The sequence below is a fragment of the Triticum urartu genome, chromosome 7A (assembly GCF_056163025.1).
Source record: "Triticum urartu cultivar PI428250 chromosome 7A, HENAU_Tu73, whole genome shotgun sequence".
NCBI lineage: Eukaryota > Viridiplantae > Streptophyta > Magnoliopsida > Poales > Poaceae > Triticum > Triticum urartu.
The window spans coordinates 106,684,802-106,705,637 of record NC_141879.1 but is presented as its reverse complement, the minus strand read 5'-3'; the positions used below and the strand labels follow the sequence as shown (position 1 = coordinate 106,705,637).

Here is a 20,836-nt window from a genome sequence, read left to right as displayed (position 1 = left end):
CTTCACCCATCCGATTTAATACCCCCTAAGAGCATCTCCAACAGGCGCCCAACACGCCGGGCGGTAAAAACGGATTTGGTGCGCGCCCATCGCCTGATTTGGCGCGGCGCAGCGTTTGCTCCAGCAGCCGCGCTGAAAAGCCGCGCGCGCGCAGCTCCAGTAGGCGCGGTAAAATGTAGCGCACACTCATTCTACAATATTTTTTAAATTAAAATTACATAGATAAAAAAAACGATACAAAGATATTTTACATCGGTGCAACTACTACGGCATAAATAGATAGATAGTTCGACATACATAGATAGATAGATACTACTACGGCATAGATAGATAGATAGAAACTACTACGGCATACATAGATAGAAAACTACTCCAAGTCGCTATCATCACCATCATCACTCTCGTCGGTGTCGTCTGAGGTTGAGAGCCATATATCGTCCCAACGTTCATCGTCCGAGGTGAAGAACGACCTCCCACCCGCGGAGACGATGTCGCACTGCTCGTTCGCCACTGCCTTCCGCTGACGCCGGTCCGCCCGCTCCGAGCGGCGCCTTGCGGTCCTCTCCGCCCAGTAGGCACGCTCGGCGTTGACGTCCTCTGGGTGGCGACGGCGCCACTCCACCATGGCTCGCTCGTCCTCTTCGGCGACGAGGAGACGGCGCTGCTGCCGAGAGTGGTCGGCATGTTCCATGTCCGTGATGAGACGCGGCGGAGGGGCGAGGCGCTGCGCCTCCTCGCGCGTGAAGACGTCTTGGAAATTCATCTGCGACCGGGGCCTCTCCAAGCGTCACGCCGCCGCGTCGTACACGCGGGCCGCCTCGCGCGCGCTCTGGGACGTCCCGAGGCCGAGTCGGACGTCGCTGGACCGTATCTCGACGGAGTACCAGCCGTTGGGGCGCTCGCGGACGCCGCGAAAGCCTGAAGCACCCCGGCGGCGCGGCGGCATGGTGGTGGCGCAGAAAGCGGCGAAGCGGCGAGGTTGCGAGGAGGAGGGCATGTGGCTGTTCTGTGCGCGTGGCGAAGCGCGGGACTTTATAGGCGCGCGTAAAGCGGCACGCCAAATCTCCCGCACCCCGTGCCGCTTTCTCCCGCGTGCGCGCAAACGCTTCCCGCGCGCGGTAACTTCCCGTCACCGCTGGAGCACGCGGAACCAACCGACGCGCGCGAAAAACTGCTTTTACCGCGCGGGCGCGCGTTTTGCGGGGCCTGTTGGAGATGCTCTAAGCAATGTGTGCAGTCTGCTGCGGTGTTGCCCACGAGCTGCTCCTGGCCATATCTTTATCGCCACTTCAGATTTCTCTCCCTCTGTCTCTCGTACACAACCCACGCCGACGCAACGGCAGCCAGCAGAGCACAAGTGGCCTGAAAATCATTGGGGGAAGCGCCATAGCAGGTCCAAGGCTGCAGCGAGAACACCATCCTAAAAGCAGAGGAGTTCCCGACGAAGATCTTTTGTGGCGGCCGTAAGGAACGGATTTCACGGCTGACCAAGCTATGGATGCGTCTAATATTTTCTCATATCTACGTATTTCTTTGGAGGAGCTCACGTGACATGGATCTGGGAATAACTAACTCGTACTTGACATGGGCTCTGTCTTTAATCTGGGCCATTATAATTCGGTCCCGCTAGATTAGTGTCTCCTGATTCATGATTAACATGGGAATTCCTATGGACGCAAAAATCATGGGAATTTCTATGGACGCAAAAAAAACATGGGAATTTTTAGGATTGATCTGCACCGTAATAATCCGACCCCACCAAATTAACAGCTCCTAATTACTGATTAATGTGGGAATTTATTGGGAGTCTGTAATTAGTATAGGTATAGATAGATATAGATATAGAAGATATAGATAGATAAATAGATAGATAGATTGTTCTCCGCTTATTATTTTTCCATTGCTATTGCTATCCTCACTACAAAATACCAAAAACACTACTTTTGCTACCATTACCTTTTGCTATCGTTACCACTAATATCATATTACTTTGCTACTAAATACTTTGCTGCAGATATTAAGTTTTCAGGTGTGGTTGAATTGGCAACTCAGCTTATAATACTGGAGAATATTCTTTGGCTCCCTTTGCGTCGAGTGAATAAATTTGGCTTGAATACTCTACCCTCGAAAACTGTTGCGATCCCCTATACTTGTGGGTTATCAAAGGGCACCTGACATGCTGTCGTATTTTTTGTGTTCATTTTGAGAGAAGGCGCACTTAAATAATGACAGCCAACAAAAGCATTTTGAAAAAAATGGCTGCCACTTTAATATCTCAAACATTTGTACAATTCAAACTATGTGTGTTTGGTTAACCATTCACGTGACGCCACGTGTCTTGATTTTAATGGCTATAGGAGGTGCCGTGTGGACAGCTGCTTGACTGAACGGGAGGCATGCGAGCGCAGTCTGGTGCGCACGCTCACCGGGAAGCATACAAGCAGTTCAACGCAGGATCTATGCATATCTTCAACGCAAACGGTTCAGATTACGGTATGTAAATTAAAGCTAGACTTCGGCGCTAAGCCAAGAGATATTGGGATTTGTCAAAATATGCAGCTAAAAATCAATATCACTATCTATTTTTTGCAACTAAAATTCAGTAATTAAGCATAGATTTCATTCATACTAGAGATTAAGCAGTCGTTCTCACCCACAAGCGAGACAACCTTGGACCGTCGCCCACCTCGCTCCCACTGGTCTATATTAATGGCGCCGCCGAGCGGCCGTACCCCCCATCCTCGCCACACACACAATTCCTCTCTCTCCACCTGCATCCTCGACGCTGCTTTGAGTCCTCAAAGACGTTAGTGTACGAGGATGCCGCCGAAGTGCCCCATCGGAGGGAGTGGCGACGTCGGGGCTGCTGAAGCACCGGAGCACAGCGTGAATATGGAGATAGAGGTTCCCGTCCCCGCCGACGAGGTGGAGAACGAGGCTGCCAACAAGCGGAGGCGGGTCGAGAAAGAACCGCAAGCGACTCCAGCAGGCCTAGACTTCATAAACAACCTCCCCGATGATATGTTGATAGTCATCATATCCCTCCTACCAATCAGAAATCGGGCGAGGACAGCTGCCGTTTCCCGACGGTGGCGCACCCTATGGCTCCGCACCCCTGTCGACCTCCTCCACGCCCACAAGCTCTGCCATGGCTATCGCCATAGCTTGGATGCGTTCTCCCAGATCCTCGGTAGTCACCATGGCACAATCAAAGGCCTTACCGCGGGCAAGTTCCGTTCCAATGGCAAGGAGCACGCCAAGCTTGACGAGTGGTTCCAATCCCGTGCCATAGATCAGCTCGAGAAGCTAAGTTATAATGATGGGCATATGAGCTTGCTGCCAACGTCTGCGCTCCGCTTCGCGCCCATGCTGTGCCTCGCCAAGTTCATGAACTGCCACCCCCCTTAATGACGCGCCCGCTCTTTTTCTGCCATGACTGAAGCACCTCGAGCTCGTCGCCGTCCGCATCCCAAAGGATGACATGGAGCTCCTGCTCCGCGGCTGTACTGCACTTGAGTTCCTTCGTCTTCAGGCGATGAATTGGCCGAGTACCCTGCACATCACCTCTAGGACTCTCCGCACTATTTATGTGTGTTGTTGGTGCTGCAACGAGAGATCACAAAAGGTGGAACACAATATGGTCATCCAGGACACACCTTCACTTGAGAGATTACTTGTAGTTGATCAACAAGGTCCAACAAGAATCAATGTCATTTCTGCGCCGAAATTGAAAGTGGTGGGCTACTCGTTTGTCAACTACTACAACTTTCAGGTACAACTGTCGCCTTATATACCTCTCCTTCTTGATATCAACGTTAGTTATAGTTTTGAATATGTATGTTCGTCTATCATCCAACGAAGCTTCACCCAGACTCTGGGCATAGTGAAGGTCTTGGCACTAGAATCTGTCGTCCCCAACCTGGACCAAGTTTTCAGTTGCCTGAGATGCTTTCCGTGCCTGAAGAAGTTGTATATCAAGGTGATGCTCCTTTCCTGTTGAATGTTAACCATAAGGGAGTTCAATTTTTTGCACCTTTTCCCATGTTTACAATGACTATGTACTACGATTTCTGAAGGAATTTTGGAGGAGTTTAGGACATACACCCCCACCCATATTGGTTGCTTCATTCATATGGTTACTGGATTCATCTGTACTAGTTTTCTTAGGGAATTTTTCATCCAATCCAACCTCTTGTGAAGAAGGCTACATGTTTCTAGATTGTAATCAAATTAATGCCCATGTTAATCATGACAGATGGAAGATGGCACGTTGGTGCATTTTACAAATCCTGCAAACCAAATGGGCATGTAGCAGTGTTCAAAACTGCATGTAGGCACTAACACGTTCTCTTTTTTTGTAGTGCATATTAGGCCCGATGGAACATGTTGATAACGACAATCACATTGAATGCCTGGATCTGCATCTCTCAAATATTACTTTGAACTCCTACCGAGGGACCCCACCGGAGATTACACTCGCCATGTTCTTTCTTTTCAGAGCAAAGGTGCTGAGGGTACTGAGGTTGAACACACATTTAATTAGGAAAGATCAATGGTATGATTATCAGAGGTGGCTGGTACTACGGAATGGAAGTGCCTCCAAAAATGCCAAACTTCGTATTGGAAGAGCATATGGCAAAGCAATTGGAAGTTATTGTGTCAAACCCATAAACTTGTCAGCGGTTGATCGCTTTTCAGAAATTACGTGGTTTGCAATGTTTGCATTTGGGTGTTGTAATCTTTAAATTTGAACCTTGTAATATTTATGGTATTTGTTATATTGAACTGTTTTTGTTCTCTTGTCTCAACACAAACCGTTCATCCACGTGAACCGCATGTCGTACATCGCACACACCTTGATTTAGCTGACCGTTTCTTTTGTGTTGCCTAATCACAAACAGTTCATCTGAGTGAACTGTATGTTGTACATCGCACACACCTTGATCTGGCTGATTGTTTCTTTTGTGTTGCCTAATCACAAATAGTTCATTTGAGTGAACTGTATGCTGTACATCGCACACACCTTCATTAGGCTCCTGTTTCTTTTGTTCTGCCTCATCGCAAACGGTTCATTGGACTGAACCGTATGCCCCGGATCGCACACGCAACTAAAATCTGAACCGTGTTTGATGCATCCTCCATTGCAAACGTTTTTCACCCTTTTTGACGGGTTTTTTACATCCCCGTTTGTGAAAGGGTCTTTGATCGTAGTGTCGCGTTAGTAGCATCCTGCAGTAGTGAGTACGTAAAAATGGTCTACCAAGTATGATAGGACAAGACGGATTGCAATCAATATCAAGAACAATAAAATCTATGGGGACATAATTCCTATTTGCAAGAATAAAAACGTCATTAATTCTTCCCATAGTCTTTTAATAGTAGAATCGGCCAAGTGCAAATTAAGAGAACATTCTTCAATATCGGTAAGACCAAGCACATCACATAGAGATTTAGAATTGTGGAAACACTATCACCCAAATCACACAAGGCAAAACAATCATAATTTTTAATCTTGACATTGATAGTAGGTTCCCATTCATCATGTAATTTTCTAGGAATTTAAATCTCTAATTCCAACTTTTCTTCCAAAGATTTCATCATGGCATCTATGATAGGTTTAGTAAAGGCTTTATTTTGTTCATAAGCATGGGGTGAATTTATCATGGATTGTAACAAAGAAATACAATCAATTAAAGAACTGTTGGGAAACGTATCATGCAATTTCAAAACAATTCCTACGCTCACGCAAGATCTATCTAGGAGATGCATAGTAACGAGAGGGGGAGAGTGTGTCCACGTACCTTCGTAGACCGAAGCGGAAGCGTTTGACAATGCGGTTGATGTAGTCGAACTTCTTCTTGTTCCGACCGATCAAGCACTGAATGTACGGCACCTCCGAGTTCTGCACACGTTCAGCTCGATGACGTCCCTCGAACTCTTGATCTAGCAAAGTGTCGAGGGAGAGTTTTGTTAGCATGATGGCATGGTGACGGTGAAGGTGAAGTGATCTGCGCAGGGTTTGCCTAAGCACTACGACAATATGACCGGAGGTGTAAACTGTGGAGGGGGGCAGCGCAAACGGCTAACAATCATTTTTGTGTGTTCTAGTGGTGCCCCCCTCATATATATAGGTTGGAGGGGAGGAGAGGCAGCCAAGGGGGCGACCCAAGTAGGGGGAATCCTACTTGGGGTCCTCCCAATTCGGCCTCCCCCCTTTCCTATTCCTATTCGGAGTAGGAAGGGAAGAGGGGGAAGGGGGAATCCTATTCCCTTTTTCCTTTCCTCCTTCCCCTTTTCTACTCCAACTTGTCCAGCCCATATGGGGGGCGCACCAGCCCCTTTTGTGGCTGGTGTGTTTCCCCCTCTAGCCCATATCTTTTGCCGGGGATGCCCGGCACCCCTTCCGGTGACCCGATATGTACCCGGTACCCTCCGGAACACTTTGCCGGAGACTCCTCGTCATGTCCGTGATCTCATCAGGGACTCTGAACAACATTCAGTCATCAAATCACATAACTCATATAATACAAAATCGTCATCAAACATTAAGCGTGCGGACCCTACGTGTTCGAGAACTATGTAGACATGTCCGGGACACCTCTCTGGTCAATAACCAATAGCGGAACCTGGATGCTCATATTGGTTCCCACATATTCTATGAAGATCTTTATCGGTCGTACCGTAATGACAACATACGTTATTCCCTTTGTCATCGGTATGTTACTTGCCAGAGATTCGATCGTCCGTATCTTCATACCTAGTTAAATCTTGCTACCGGCAAGTCTCTTTACTCGTTCCGTAATACATCATCCCACAACTAACTTTGTCAGCGTTCTGGGAACGGGGGTCCCCAGACTTGCCTGCCTGCGGCCCCCAGCGTGGCTCCACCAGCGGCCTTGTACGACCCATCTTCACCAGCAAACACTCAAGACCCTCGTGAGGGGCCAAGCCCCGCGAGGCGGACGATGCAAGACCTCCTCCGGGGTGGCCTCACCAGGCTGGCTCGCGAGGGGCAGAGATATCAAGGCAAGGGAAACCTCGCGAGGTTTCTGTGACGCAAGCCATGACGATTGGAGCCGGGCGGGCGCTACCATGCGCAGTGTCCTCGTTTCCTCTATGGTGCTAAAGAGCCAAGCACAGGCGAGGAGTCCCGAGGCATCAGGCAAAGGTTTCCATATCGGTGCAACAAGACCAAGACCAGCAGGACGGCAGGATGGAGGTCATCGTGGAGCCCAAGACGGCGTCACCACCAGAGCCTTTGGCAGGTGAAGACTACTTTTGTCAGGATAACTTGTACTAGTTGTCTCGCTTCGAATTTAGCCGTTGTGGGATCCCTTCCCGCTCAATGTTTGGGAAGAGGACCAGGGCCCCTATAAATAGGACTATCCACCACCAAAGAGAGGGAGATGGGCTCATCTAGAGAGATAGAGACCACCCTCAAGTTCGCCAAGCACAAGAACACCTCTCCTTAGGAGGCTGTTCTTCCCTTGTAACTGTTCATCCTCAGCCGAAGAGGCAATCCACCACACCACACTGGAGTAGGGTATTACACCATATCGGTGGCCCAAACTAGTATAAACTTTTGTGTCTCCTGTTCTTTGGGTTCGTCGAGCTAGGCCATGAGATCATGAAGTGTGCGAGCTAAAGGGGGGGAGATCTTCGTGCGCACCCCAGTGTTCGAACCTCAAGGGGTTTGCCGGAACTCGAAATCCGACATTTCAAGCGCCTGGTAGGGGTGCGCTTAAGCTTTCCCCTTCATCAATCCGCGCTTCGTCACTCCACCTAGTTCATGGCCAACACTCGCCGGGCCCGCGCTGAGCGCCGGGCCGCCCTCGCCACCCATGTCGCTCAGACAGCCCCTGTCGGTGGGCCTCCCCGTCGCTCTCCGTCACCTGCAGCCAACCCCGCCACCGGCCCGGCGGCAAACGAGCAGCAAGCCTCCTCACTGGACCCCTCCAGGCGGCGAGACGGCCGCACCGCCACCCCGCCGCTGACTCCTGCCGACTCATCATCTCACGCTCGTCGCGCACCCACGGACACGTAGGCTGCGCTGCTCATGGCACGCGAGCTCCTGCGCTATGCTACTTCTTGAGCACTGCTTTGGTTTTCCCTTGAAGAGAAATGGGTGATGCAGCAAAGTAGCGTAAGTATTTCCATCAGTTTTTGAGAACCAAGGTATCAATCCAGTAGGAGGCTACGCGCGAGTCCCTCGCACCTGCACAAAACAAATAAATCCTCGCAGCCAACGCGATAAGGGGTTGTCAATCCCTACACGGTCACTTACAAGAGTGACATCTGATAGATATGATAAGATAATATTTTTGGTATTTTTATGATCAAGATGCACAGTAAAATAAAAGCAATGAAAATAACTAAGTATTGGAAGATTAATATGAAGAAGATAGACCCGGGGGCCATAGGTTTCACTAGTGGCTTCTCTTAAGAGCATAAGTATTTTACGGTGGGTGAACAAATTACTGTTGAGCAATTGACAGAATTGAGCATAGTTATGAGAATATCTAGGTATGATCATGTATATAGGCATCACGTCCAAGACAAGTAGACCGACTCCTGCCTGCATCTACTACTATTACTCCACCGCTATCCTGCATGCATCTAGAGTATTAAGTTCAAGAGAACAGAGTAACTCTTTAAGCAAGATGACATGATGTAGAGAGATAAATTCATGCAATATGATAAAAACCCCATCTTGTTATCCTCGATGGCAATAATTCAATACGTGCCTTGCTGCCCCTGCTGTCACTGGGTAAGGACACCACAAGATTGAACCCAAAGCTAAGCACTTCTCCCATTGCAAGAAAGATCAATCTAGTAGGCCAAACCAAACTGGTAATTCGAAGAGACTTGCAAAGATAACCAATCATACATAAAAGAATTGAGAGAAGATTCAAATATTGTTCATAGATAAACTTGATCATAAACCCACAATTCATCGGTCTCAACAAACACACCGCAAAAGAAGATTACATCGAATAGATCTCCACAAGAGAGGGGGAGAACTTTGTATTGAGATCCAAAAAGAGAGAAGAAGCCATCTAGCTAATAACTATGGACCCATAGGTCTGAGGTAAACTACTCACACTTCATCGGAGAGGCTATGGTGTTGATGTAGAAGCCCTCCGTGATCGATGCCCCCTCCGACGGAGCTCCGGAACAGGCCCCAAGATGGGATCTCGTGGATACAGAAAGTTACGATGGTGGAATTAGGGTTTTGGCTCCATATCTGATCGTTTGGGGGTACGTAGGTATATATAGGAGTAAGGAGTACGTCGGTGGAGCAACAGGGGGCCCACGAGGGTGGAGGGCGCCGCTGGGGGGGGGGGGGGGGGGTAGGCGCGCCCCCTACCTCGTGGCCTCCCTGTTGGTTGCTTGACGTAGGGTCCAAGTTTCCTGGGTCTTGTTCGTTCCAACAATCACGTTCCCGAAGGTTTCATTTCGTTTGGACTCCGGTTGATATTCCTTTTCTTCGAAACCCTAAAATAGGCAAAAAATAGCAATTATGGGATGTGCCTCCTGTTAGTAGGTTAGTCCCAAAAATAATATAAAAGTGTATAATAAAGCCCAATAATGTCCAAAACAGTAGATAATATAGCATGGAGCAATCAAAAATTATAGATACGTTCGAGACGTATCAAGCATCCCCAAGCTTAATTCCTACCCATCCTCGAGTAGGTAAATGAGAAAAATAGAATTTTTGATGTGGAATGCTACTTGGCATATTTTCAATGTAATTCTTCTTAATTGTGGTATGAATATTCAGATTCGAAAGATTCAAGACAAAAGTTCAATATTGACATAGAAATAATAATACTTCAAGCATACTAACTAAGCAATTATGTCTCTTCAAAATAACATGGCAAAGAAAGTTATCCCTACAAAATCATATAGTCTGGCTATGCACTATCTTCACCACATAAAGTATTTAAATCATCCACAACCCCGATGACAAGCCAAGCAATTGTTTCATACTTTTGACATTCTCAGACTTTTTCAAGCTTCACGCAATACATGAGCGTGAGCCATGGATATAGCACTTTAGGTGGAATAGAATGGTGGTTGTGGAGGAGACAAAAAGGAGAATATAGTCTCACATCGACTAGGCGTATCAACGGGCTATGGAGATGCCCATCAATAGATATTAATGTGAGTGAGTAGGGATTGCCATGCAACGGTTCATAAGAGCTATAAGTATATGGAAGCTCAAAAAATAAACTAAGTGGGTGTGCATCCAACACGCTTTCTCACGAAGACCTAGGGCATTTTGAGGAAGCCCATCATTGGAATATGCAAGCCAAGTTCTATAATGAAAAATTCCCACTAGTATATGAAAGTGATAACATAGTAGACTCTCTATTATGAAGATCATGGTGCTACTTTGAAGCACAAGTGTGGTAAAAGGATAGTAGCATTGTCCCTTCTCTCTTTTTCTCTCATTTTTTTAATTTGGGCCTTTTCTCTTTTTTTATGGCTCTATATGAATGCCTCCGACGGTGTACCGGGATATGCAATGAACCAAGAGTTACATGTATGAAAGAATTATGAACGGTGGCTTTGCCACAAATACAATGTCAACTACATGATCATGCAAAGCAATATGACAATGATGGAGCGTGTCATAGTAAACGGAACGGTGGAAAGTTGCATGGCAATATATCTCGGGATGGCTATGGAAATGCCATGATAGGTAGGCACGTATGGTGGCTGTTTTGAGGAAGGTATATGGTGGGTGTATGATACCGGTGAAAGGTGCGCGGTATTAGAGAGGCTAGAAATGGTGGAAGGGTGAGAGTGCGTATGATCCAGGGACTCAACATTAGTCATAAAAAACTCATATACTTATTGCACAAATCTACAAGTTATCGAAGCAAAGTATTACGCGCATGCTCCTAGGGGGATAGATTGGTAGGAAAACACCATCGCTCGTCCCCGACCGCCACTCATAAGGAAGACAATCAATAAATAAATCATGCTCCGACTTCATCACATAACGGCTCACCATACGTGCATGCTACGAGAATCACAAACTTTAACATAAGTATTTCTCAAATTCAGAACTACTCAACTAGCATGACTCTAATATCACCATCTCCATATCTCAAAACAATTATCAATTATCAAACTTCTCATAGTATTCAACACACTCATAAGAGAATTTTATTATTGATCTTGTATACCGAGCATATTAGGATTATTTAAGCAAATTACCATGCTATTTAGGACTCTCAAAATAATATAAGTGAAGCATGAGAGATCAATAGTTTCTACAAAACAAATCCACCACCGTGCTCTAAAAGATATAAGTGAAGTACTAGAGCAAAACTATATAACTCAAAAGATATAAGTGAAGCACATAGAGTATTCTAATAATTTCCGAATCATGTGTGTCTTTCTCAAAAGGTGGGTACCGCAAGGATGATTGTGGTAAACTAACAAATAAAGACTCAAATCATACAAGACGCTCCAAGCAAAACACATATCATGTGGTGAATAAAAATATATCTCCAAGTAAAGTTACCGATAGAAGTAGACGAAAGAGGGGATGCCTTCTGGCGCATCCCCAAGCTTTGGCTTTTAGGTGTCCTTAGATTATCTTGGGGGTGCCATGGGCATACCCAATATTAGTCTATTTCCACTCCTTGTTCCATAATCCATCAAATCTTTACCCAAAACTTGAATACTTCACAACACAAAACTTAAAGTAGAAAATCTCGTGAGCTCTGTTAGCGAAACAAAACAAAAGAACACTTCAAGGTACTGTAATGAACTCATTCTTTATTTATATTGGTGTTAAACCTACTGTATTCCAACTTCTATATGGTTTATAAACTATTTTACTAGCCATAGATTCATCAAAATAAGCAAACAACACACGAAAAATAGAATCTGTCAAAACAGAACAGTCTGTAGTAATCTGTAGCTAGCACAAGATCTGGAACCCCAAAAATTCTAAAATACATTGAGGGACGTGAGGAATTTATCTATTAATCATCTTCAAAAAGAATTAACGAAATATCAATTTCCAAATAAAAATGGCAGCAGTTCTCGTGAGCGCTAGGGTTTCTGTTTTTTACAGCAAGATTAACAAGACTTTCCCCAAGTCTTCCCAACGGTTCTACTTGGCACAAACACTAATTAAAAACAAAAAACACAAACAAAACAGAGGCTAGATAAATTATTTATTACTAAATGGGAGCAAAAAGCAAGGAATAAAAATAAAATTGGGTTGCCTCCGAACAAGCGCTATCGTTTAACGCCCCTAGCTAGGCATAAAAAGCAAGGATAGATCTAGGTATTGCCATCTTTGGTAGGCAATCCATAAGTGGCTCTCATAATAGATTCATAAGGTAATTTACTTTTCTTTCTAGGAAAGTGTTCCATGACTTTCCTTAATGGAAATTGGAATCTAATATTTCCTTCCTTCATATCAATAATTGCACCAAGCGTTCTAAGGAAAGGTCTACCAAGAATAATAGGACATGAAGGATTGCAATCTATATCAAGAACGATAAAATATATGGGCACATAATTCCTATTTGCAAAAATAAGAACATCATTAATTCTTCCCATAGGTTTCTTAATAGTGGAATCCACAAGGTGCAAGTTTAGAGAGCAATCATCAAAATCATGGAAACCTAACAAATCACACAAAGTCTTTGGAATCGTGGAAACACTAGCACCCAAATCACACAAAGCATAGCATTCATGATCTTTAATTTTAATTTTAATAGTAGGTTCCCACTCATCATAAAGTTTTCTAGGGATAGAAACATCCAACTCAAGTTTTTGTTCATAAGATTGCATCAAAGCATTAACGATATGTTTGGTAAAAGCTTTATTTTGGCTATAAGCATGAGGAGAATTTAGCACGGATTGTAACAATGAAATACAATCTATCAAACAGAAGCTATTATAATTAAATTCCTTGAAATCCAATATAGTAGGTTCATTAACATCTAGAGTTTTGATCTCTTCAATCCCATTTTTATCAAATTTAGCATCAAGATCTAAAAACTCCGAATTTTTGGAACGCCTTCTAGGTAAAGGTGGATCATATTCAGTCCCATAATTATCAAGATTCATATTTCAAAACAAAGATTTAATAGGGTACACATCAATAACTTTTAGATCTTCATATTTATTATCATGGTAACTAGAAGAACACACTTTTATAAAGGAATCTTTCTTAGCATGCATCCTAACGGCTCTTTCTTTGCACTCATCAATGGAAATTCTCATGGCTTTGAGAGACTCATTGATATCATGCTTAGGTGGAATAGATCTAAATTTCAAAGAATCAACATCAAGAGAAATTCTATCAACGTTCCTAGCCAACTCATCAATCTTAAGCAATTTTTCTTCAACCAAAGCATTGAAATTCTTTTGCGAAGTAATAAATTCTTTAATATTACATTCAAAATCAGAGGGCATCTTATTATAATTTCCATAAGAATTGTTGTAGGAATTACCATAATTATTAGAGGAATTACTAGGATAAGGCCTAGGATTGAAATTTCCTCTATACGCGTTGTTACCAAAATTGTTCCTACCAACAAAATTCACATCCATAGATTCATTATTATTCTCAATCAAAGTAGACAAAGGCATATCATTAGGATCAGAATAAACACTTTTATTAGCAGATAATTTCATAAGTTCATCCATCTTTCCACTCAAAACATTAATTTCTTCTATTGCATGCACTTTCTTATTAGTAGATCTTTCAGTGTGCCATTGAGAATAATTAACCATAATATTATCTAGGAGTTTAGTAGCTTCTCCTAAAGTGATTTCCATAAAAGTGCCTCCCGCAGCCAAATCTAAAAGATTTCTAGAAGCAAAATTCAATCCGGCATAAATTTTTTGTATAATCATCCACAAATTCAAACCATGAGTAGGGAAATTATGTATCATTAATTTCATCCTCTCCCAAGCTTGTGCAACATGTTCATGATCAAGTGGCTTAAAATTCATAATATCGTTTCTAAGAGAGATGATCTTAGTGGGAGGAAAATACTTAGAGATAAAAGCATCTTTGCACTTATTCCACGAATCAATACTATTTTTAGGCAAAGACGAAAACTAAGCTTTAGCACGATCTCTAAGCGAAAAAGGAAATAGGTTCAATCTAACAATATCATTGTCCACATCTTTATTCTTTTGCATATCACACAAATCAACGAAGCTACTTAGATGGGTAGCGGCATCTTCACTAGGAAGGCGGGAAAACAGATCTTTCATGACAAGATTCAGCAAGGCAGCATTAATTTCACAAGATTGAGCATCGATAAGAGGAGCAATCGGAGTGCTACTAAAATCATTGTTGTTGGTATTGGTAAAGTCACACAATTTAGTGTTATCTTGAGCCATCGTGACAAGCAAGCAACCTAACACACAAGCAAACAAGAAACGGGCAAAAAGAGGCAAATAGAGAAAGAGAGGGAGGATAGAGAGAGAGGGCGAATAAAACGGCAAGGGTGAAGTGGGGGAGAGGAAAACAAGAGGAAAATGGCAAATAATGTAATGCGGGAGATAAGGGTTTGTGATGGGTGCTTGGTATGTTTGACTTTTGCGTAGACCTCCCCGGCAACGGCGCTAGAAATCCTTCTTGCTACCTCTTGAGCACTGCGTTGGTTTTCCCTTGAAGAGGAAAGGGTGATGCAGCAAAGTAGCGTAAGTATTTCCCTCAGTTTTTGAGAACCAAGGTATCAATCCAGTAGGATGCTACGCGCGAGTCCCTCGCACTTGCACAAAACAAATAAATCCTCGCAACCAACGCGATAAGGGGTTGTCAATCCCTACGCGGTCACTTACTAGAGTGAGATCTGATAGATATGATAAGATAATATTTTTGGTATTTTTATGATAAAGATGCAAAGTAAAATAAAAGCAATGAAAATAACTAAGTATTGGAAGATTAATATGATGAAGATAGACCCGGGGGCCATAGGTTTCACTAGTGGCTTCTCTCAAGAGCATAAGTATTTTACGGTGGGTGAACAAATTACTGTTGAGCAATTGACAGAATTGAGCATAGATATGAGAAATATCTAGGTATGATCATGTATATAGGCATCACGTCCAAGACAAATAGACCGACTCCTGCCTGCATCTACTATTATTACTCCACACATCGACCGCTATCCAGCATGCATCTAGAGTATTAAGTTCAAGAGAACAGAGTAACGCTTTAAGGAAGATGACATGATGTAGAGGGATAAATTCATGCAAGATGATAAAAAACCCATCTTGTTATCCTCGATGGCAACAATACAATACGTGCCTTGCTTCCCCTACTGTCACTGGGAAAGGACACCACAAGATTGAACCCAAAGCTAAGCACTTCTCCCATTGCAAGAAAGATCAATCTAGTAGGCCAAACCAAACTGATAATTCGAAGAGACTTGCAAAGATAACCAATCATACATAAAAGAATTCAGAGAAGATTCAAATATTGTTCGTATATAAACATGATCATAAACCCACAATTCATCGGTCTCAACAAACACACCGCAAAAGAAGATTACATCGAATAGATCTCCACAAGAGAGGGGGAGAACTTTGTGTTGAGATCCAAAAAGAGAGAAGAAGCCATATAGCTAATAACTATGGACCCGTAGGTCTGAGGTAAACTACTCACACTTCATCGGAGCGGCTATGGTGTTGATGTAGAAGCCCTCCGTGATCGATGCCCCCTCCGGCGGAGCTCCGGAACAGGCCCCAAGATGGGATCTCGTGGATACAGAAAGTTACGGCGGTGGAATTATGGTTTTGGATCTGTATCTAATCGTTTGGGGGTACGTAGGTATATATAGGAGGAAGGAGTACGTCGGTGGAGCAACAGGGAGCCCACGAGGGTGGAGGGTGCGCCCCCCTACCTCGTGGCCTCCCTGTTGGTTGCTTGACGTAGGGTCCAAGTCTCCTGGGTCTTGTTCGTTCCAAAAATCATGTTCCCGAAGGTTTCATTCAGTTTGGACTCTGTTTGATATTCCTTTTCTTCGAAACCCTAATATAGGGAAAAAACAACAATTCTGGGCTGGGCCTCCGGTTAGTAGGTTAGTCCCAAAAATAATATAAAATTGTATAATAAAGCCCAATAATGTCCAAAATAGTAGATAATATAGCATGGAGCAATAAAAAATTATAGATACATTGGAGACGTATCACGCTACCGCCCGGTTTACGACCTCTACGAGGACTGGTTGGACCGCATCACCGAGCTCGTCAGCGACACGGGGGGCTCTCCTGCACCATCCCTCTCGCTGCCTCAGCTGCCCCCGGCTGCGGGCAATGTAGCTCACGGAGCGCCTCCGCCCCCTCCTCATCAAGATGGCTCCCTCGCGCCGAGACACGTGGCTCATGGAGCGCCTCCGCCTCCTCCGCGTCAGGACTGCGTCCTTGCTCCAAGATGTGCGGTCCCGCGGCGTGATCCACCACGTCATGTGCCCGCGCATGAAGAAAGATGCTGCCAAGAGGTTCCCTGTCCACAAGAAAACGCTCCACCGCTCCCAGCACCGCCACGTCAGGATCGCTTGCCGCGGTAGGGCCATGCGCCACTTGCCATGGCGGCGCAGGGACACCAAGATCAAGCTCTGCCTCCATGACAGGCCCCGGTGGCCACGGCAGGCTGCCGCGCCTTCACTCCTGAGCTGCGTAGTGTCGTCTGGCCAGGCAAGTTCAAGTCGGATCTGCCTCCTCGCTACGACAGCACCCCCAGCCCTGCGGAGTTCTTGCAGCTCTACGAGCAGAGCATCGAGGTGGCCAACGACGACGAAAAGGTCTTGGCGAACTGGTTTCCCATGGCTCTCAATTTCGGCGCTCGCTCATGGCTCCTGAACCTGCCCCCGGGCTCGATCTCCTCCTGGGATGAGATGCACGACCACTTCGTCGCCCACTTCCAGGGCACCCGTGACCGCCCCCGGCCGCGGGTGACCCGCGCCGCATCAAGCAACAGCCGGGAGAGACCTTGTAGAAGTACATACAATGCTTCAACAACGTGTGACTCAAGATGAAGGAGGAGCTCGCCATCCATGAGGAGCTGTGCATGACTTTGGAGTTGTTCAACATAGCAACCAAATGTGCAAGAGCTGAGGAGGGGCGCCTCTCCCTCCTCAAGCTCCCCGCTGCGGATCCATAGGAGAAGAAGGCCAAGGTCAAGGAAATGAAGTGCAAGGGGGTGGCCCTACTCGCAGTAGAGCCAGACACAAAGTGTGTCCGAGATCTTCCCAAGACGTCCAAGGAGAGGCGTATGTTCTGCGCCTTCCACAACATGCGCAACCATAACACCAACGATTGTCAAGAGCTCAGGGCCATTCGAGATGGACACTTCGGTCGACGCCCCGAGCGCAACGATCAGGGCTACGCCCGAGGAGTTGGACGAGGTGGTGGACGTTGGGATGACCGTGGGCCCCGCCCGGAGTGGCGCGACTAGCCTCGCGAGGAACGCTAGCAGGATCAGCCTCGTGAGGGCGCCTGGAGGGACCAGCCTCGCGAGGATCGTCCTCAAGGCAACCCTGGTCTCCCTCCGCTGCCGCCGCCACCAAGGAGGAATGACGACCACCAACAGGACGAAGGGGCTGGGGGCTTCTAGGAGCCGTGCGCCATCGCCTGCATCTTGGTGGTGCTCAGGCCCCATCCTCCCAGCGCATCTTCAAGCAGTTCTATCCCAAGGTGAATGCAGCCATCCCCAAGCTCGAGGCCACGTGCCCGCTTCGATGGTCCAAGTACGCCCTCACCTTTAGCTCGGCGGACCATCTCAAATGTGCGGCAACCGCCGGTGTTCTCCCGATGCTCTGTTCAACTGTCATCAGCAATGTCCAAGTCACAAAGACTCTCATCGACGGCGGTGCAGGGCTCAGTGTCCTGTCCGTCAACACGTTCGACAACCTTCTAGTGCCATACGATCAGTTCAAGCCCACCAAGCCTTTCTCAGGAATGACAGACGGCTCCACCACCCCGATAGGGCAAGTTTGTCTCCCTGTCACCTTCGGTCAGCGCGAGAATTACCACACCGAGCTCGTCGACTTCGACGTTGCCCACATCCGCCTGCCGTACAATGCCATCCTCGAGTACCCAGCGCTAGCCAAATTCATGGCAGTCACCCACCATGGCTACAACATCCTCAAGATGCCGGGAAGCGGCGGAATCATCATAGTCCCCTACGAAGAAGGAGACGCGGTGTGCTCCCTCGAGCGCGCCTTCCAAGTTGCATCAATCGAAGACCCTCACGGCGTGGGTGTGCAGTACCCTCCTGAGGCCAACCCCAAGAAGAAGAAGCAGCTACTCCGCACTGGGCCTCAAGGGAGCGGCGCCACCTCAGGTTCGGCGCCCGTGCCTGGGGCACGTCCCTCCCTTGCATAGGGAGGCGCGCCCAGCGCCCTCCTCGGGCAGCGCTCGGGGGCTCTCTTCTGGAGGGCCTCGGACCTGGCCAACATCACGAGGGAGGCGCTCAGGCACCACATGGAGGTGTGCTTCGTGGCACGTTTCCCTCAGGAGGACACCAGGCGAGGAGGGCCCGGTGCTCAGGAGTTCATCACCAAGGCCACCCAGGAGCTTTAGGAAGCAAGGGCAATACGCGGCGACCACCGCCCACCTGGCGCTGCTACCCATCCAGGCGAGGGTGGTGAGCTGCACGTCTGCATCGACATCCCAGGGCTCAACAGGGCCGCATATCAGGAGCGCTTTTGGCCATCGCGTGCTGGCCAGTGTGAGGCTCCACCTCACAGCTACGTTCGCATGTCGTTCGGTCTGCCGAGCGTGGCAGTCGCCTTTCAGCGCAATCTGTGGAGCATCCTGGCAGGTCAGGAGGCCAGGCACCACGTAGTCCTGGTGGAGATGGAGACGGTCCTCAGGAGGCCACCTGAGCCTCCAGAGCCTACCGAGGATCTGGGCCTCGACGGCTCGTGAGGAGCGACTTCTTCAGCGCACATCTTGAGCTACCCCAACACTCCTTTGACAACCAAACCAGGTGACATTTTCCAAGTTTATTTAGCTAGGAGCGCCCCCTGGGCTGCATCATTCCCAGGCCGCGTGGGTCTGTCCCTGTGGCATGTATCCACTTGCATCTTTAGTTCACCCTGGTAGGGGCGCCCCTCGGGCTGCATCATCCCCAGGCCGCTCGGGTCCGACACAGTGGCATGTATCGTTCTCGCATTTAGCTAGTTCGCTTTTCATGCATAACCTATCTATGGTTATCACCTGCTTGATCGTCACCAACCATGGGAGCCGCGCGCAGATCGTCTTTCTTCCGGATCCTTCTCATAAGAAAGATAGGCACGACGTCTGTGCTCGGGCCCGTCCCTGCAGCGTCGATAAATCCAACGGCTGAGCTCTGTCTAGCGGGCCGGCCCTTTTCACATCACCTCCTGGGGTCACTGGTGCTTGGCCTTCTCGTGCGATAACCTCAGGAAATTCATTCGGCACATGTTGTCTAACCATCTTGCAGGAACGCCACATCCATCAAGAACCAGGACCAGGTGCAACCCGCCTTGAGGTAGGGCCTCGTGAGTCCCGCGCTGGCTCACGAGTGCCCAAACACACCTCGTCTAGCCCTACCGTCCAAGCCACGTGTCAGGACGGGGCTGTACACGCCCCGAGAGCTCTCCGCAGTAGGGAGTCCCCTCCCACGTGCCAGTGGAAGCACCATGATCCGCACTGGCAGTCGACACTACCGAGGAGCGGCTATGCCCATCCAAGTGCGGAAGCTCTATGCTCCGCGCTGGTGATAAACAACTGAGGGCGGCCTCACAGCTGTATCAACCTCAGGGAGCATCCGAGCTCAGTGTCTGGCCTCATTGCAACTACTCCCCTTGGGAGAGTCACACGAGGGGGCTAGGCACGGGGGGTGCGCTGGCGTCACGCCCAAGCGTACGCCACCCTGCCAGGTCCCTCATACCTGGTCGTCGCGCACCCTCCCAAGTGGAGCCAAGGTACGAAGGTCGTTTGAACGTCAAGGGGGACTCCTGAGCATCGCGACTCAGGAGCCTAACTGACCACATAGCCCCTCACTCCTTGGTCCGTCCTGGTGATCCGGAGGACCCAATGGCGGCTGAGGTATGCGAGGGGTCGGGCACTGCCGACGTAGAACACTAGGCCTACTCCCAGATCTCCTTTCTATAGGCTGTTTGCGCGTCAAGGGGGACTCCTGAGCCTCACGACTCAGGAGCCTAACTGATCACATAGCCCCTCACTCAGCCCATCCTGGTGATCCGGACGACCCAATGGCGGCTGAGGCATGCGCGGGGTCGGGCCCTGCCGACGTAGAATGTAAAGCAAATGGAAAGGAAATCGCAGAATTTCAAAGCAAATATTACAAGACATATTGTTCTCCTGAAACCAAACGCAAGTTTAATGCCTCCACGAGGCATGGTGCATATTGCAGAAACTAAACAGGAAAGGAGCCGCCAGCAAGTCATCCCTAGACACCGTCGTCGCCTGCAAGGGATGCTTCTTCTTCAACGATGTCGCCTTCGTCTGTACCACGAGCCGGAGTTGCATGATCTGTAGCACCGCCGGTCAGGGGCGCGGGAGCGAAGGCGCAACAGCAGCGGCCGTGCAATGCTTGTCGTCCACAGGGTCCAGCAGCTCGTCAAGGCAGGCGGCAGGATCATGGAGATGGAGGTGGCTGAAGACGCGCGTCAGCGCGGCTGAGGAAAGAACGTGGGCTTCTTCCTCCGCCATGGGGCCGATACCGCAGCGCACCGACCAGATAAGGAAGCAGCTGGGTGGGGCCCTCATCGGCGGCGGCTATCGGCTCCTCCAAGCCCTTCTCGTAGAGTGACTGCAGCGCCGTGCGAGATCTCTCACTACTGGAATTAGC

The 20,836-nt window shown here is 47.8% G+C and overlaps 1 pseudogene; it reads right to left on the bottom strand.

Moving 5' to 3' along the window:
- Positions 1-367: 367 nt before the first annotated feature.
- On the bottom strand, positions 368-946 carry LOC125520998 (uncharacterized; annotated as a pseudogene).
- Between the last annotated feature and the right edge of the window lie 19,890 nt (positions 947-20,836).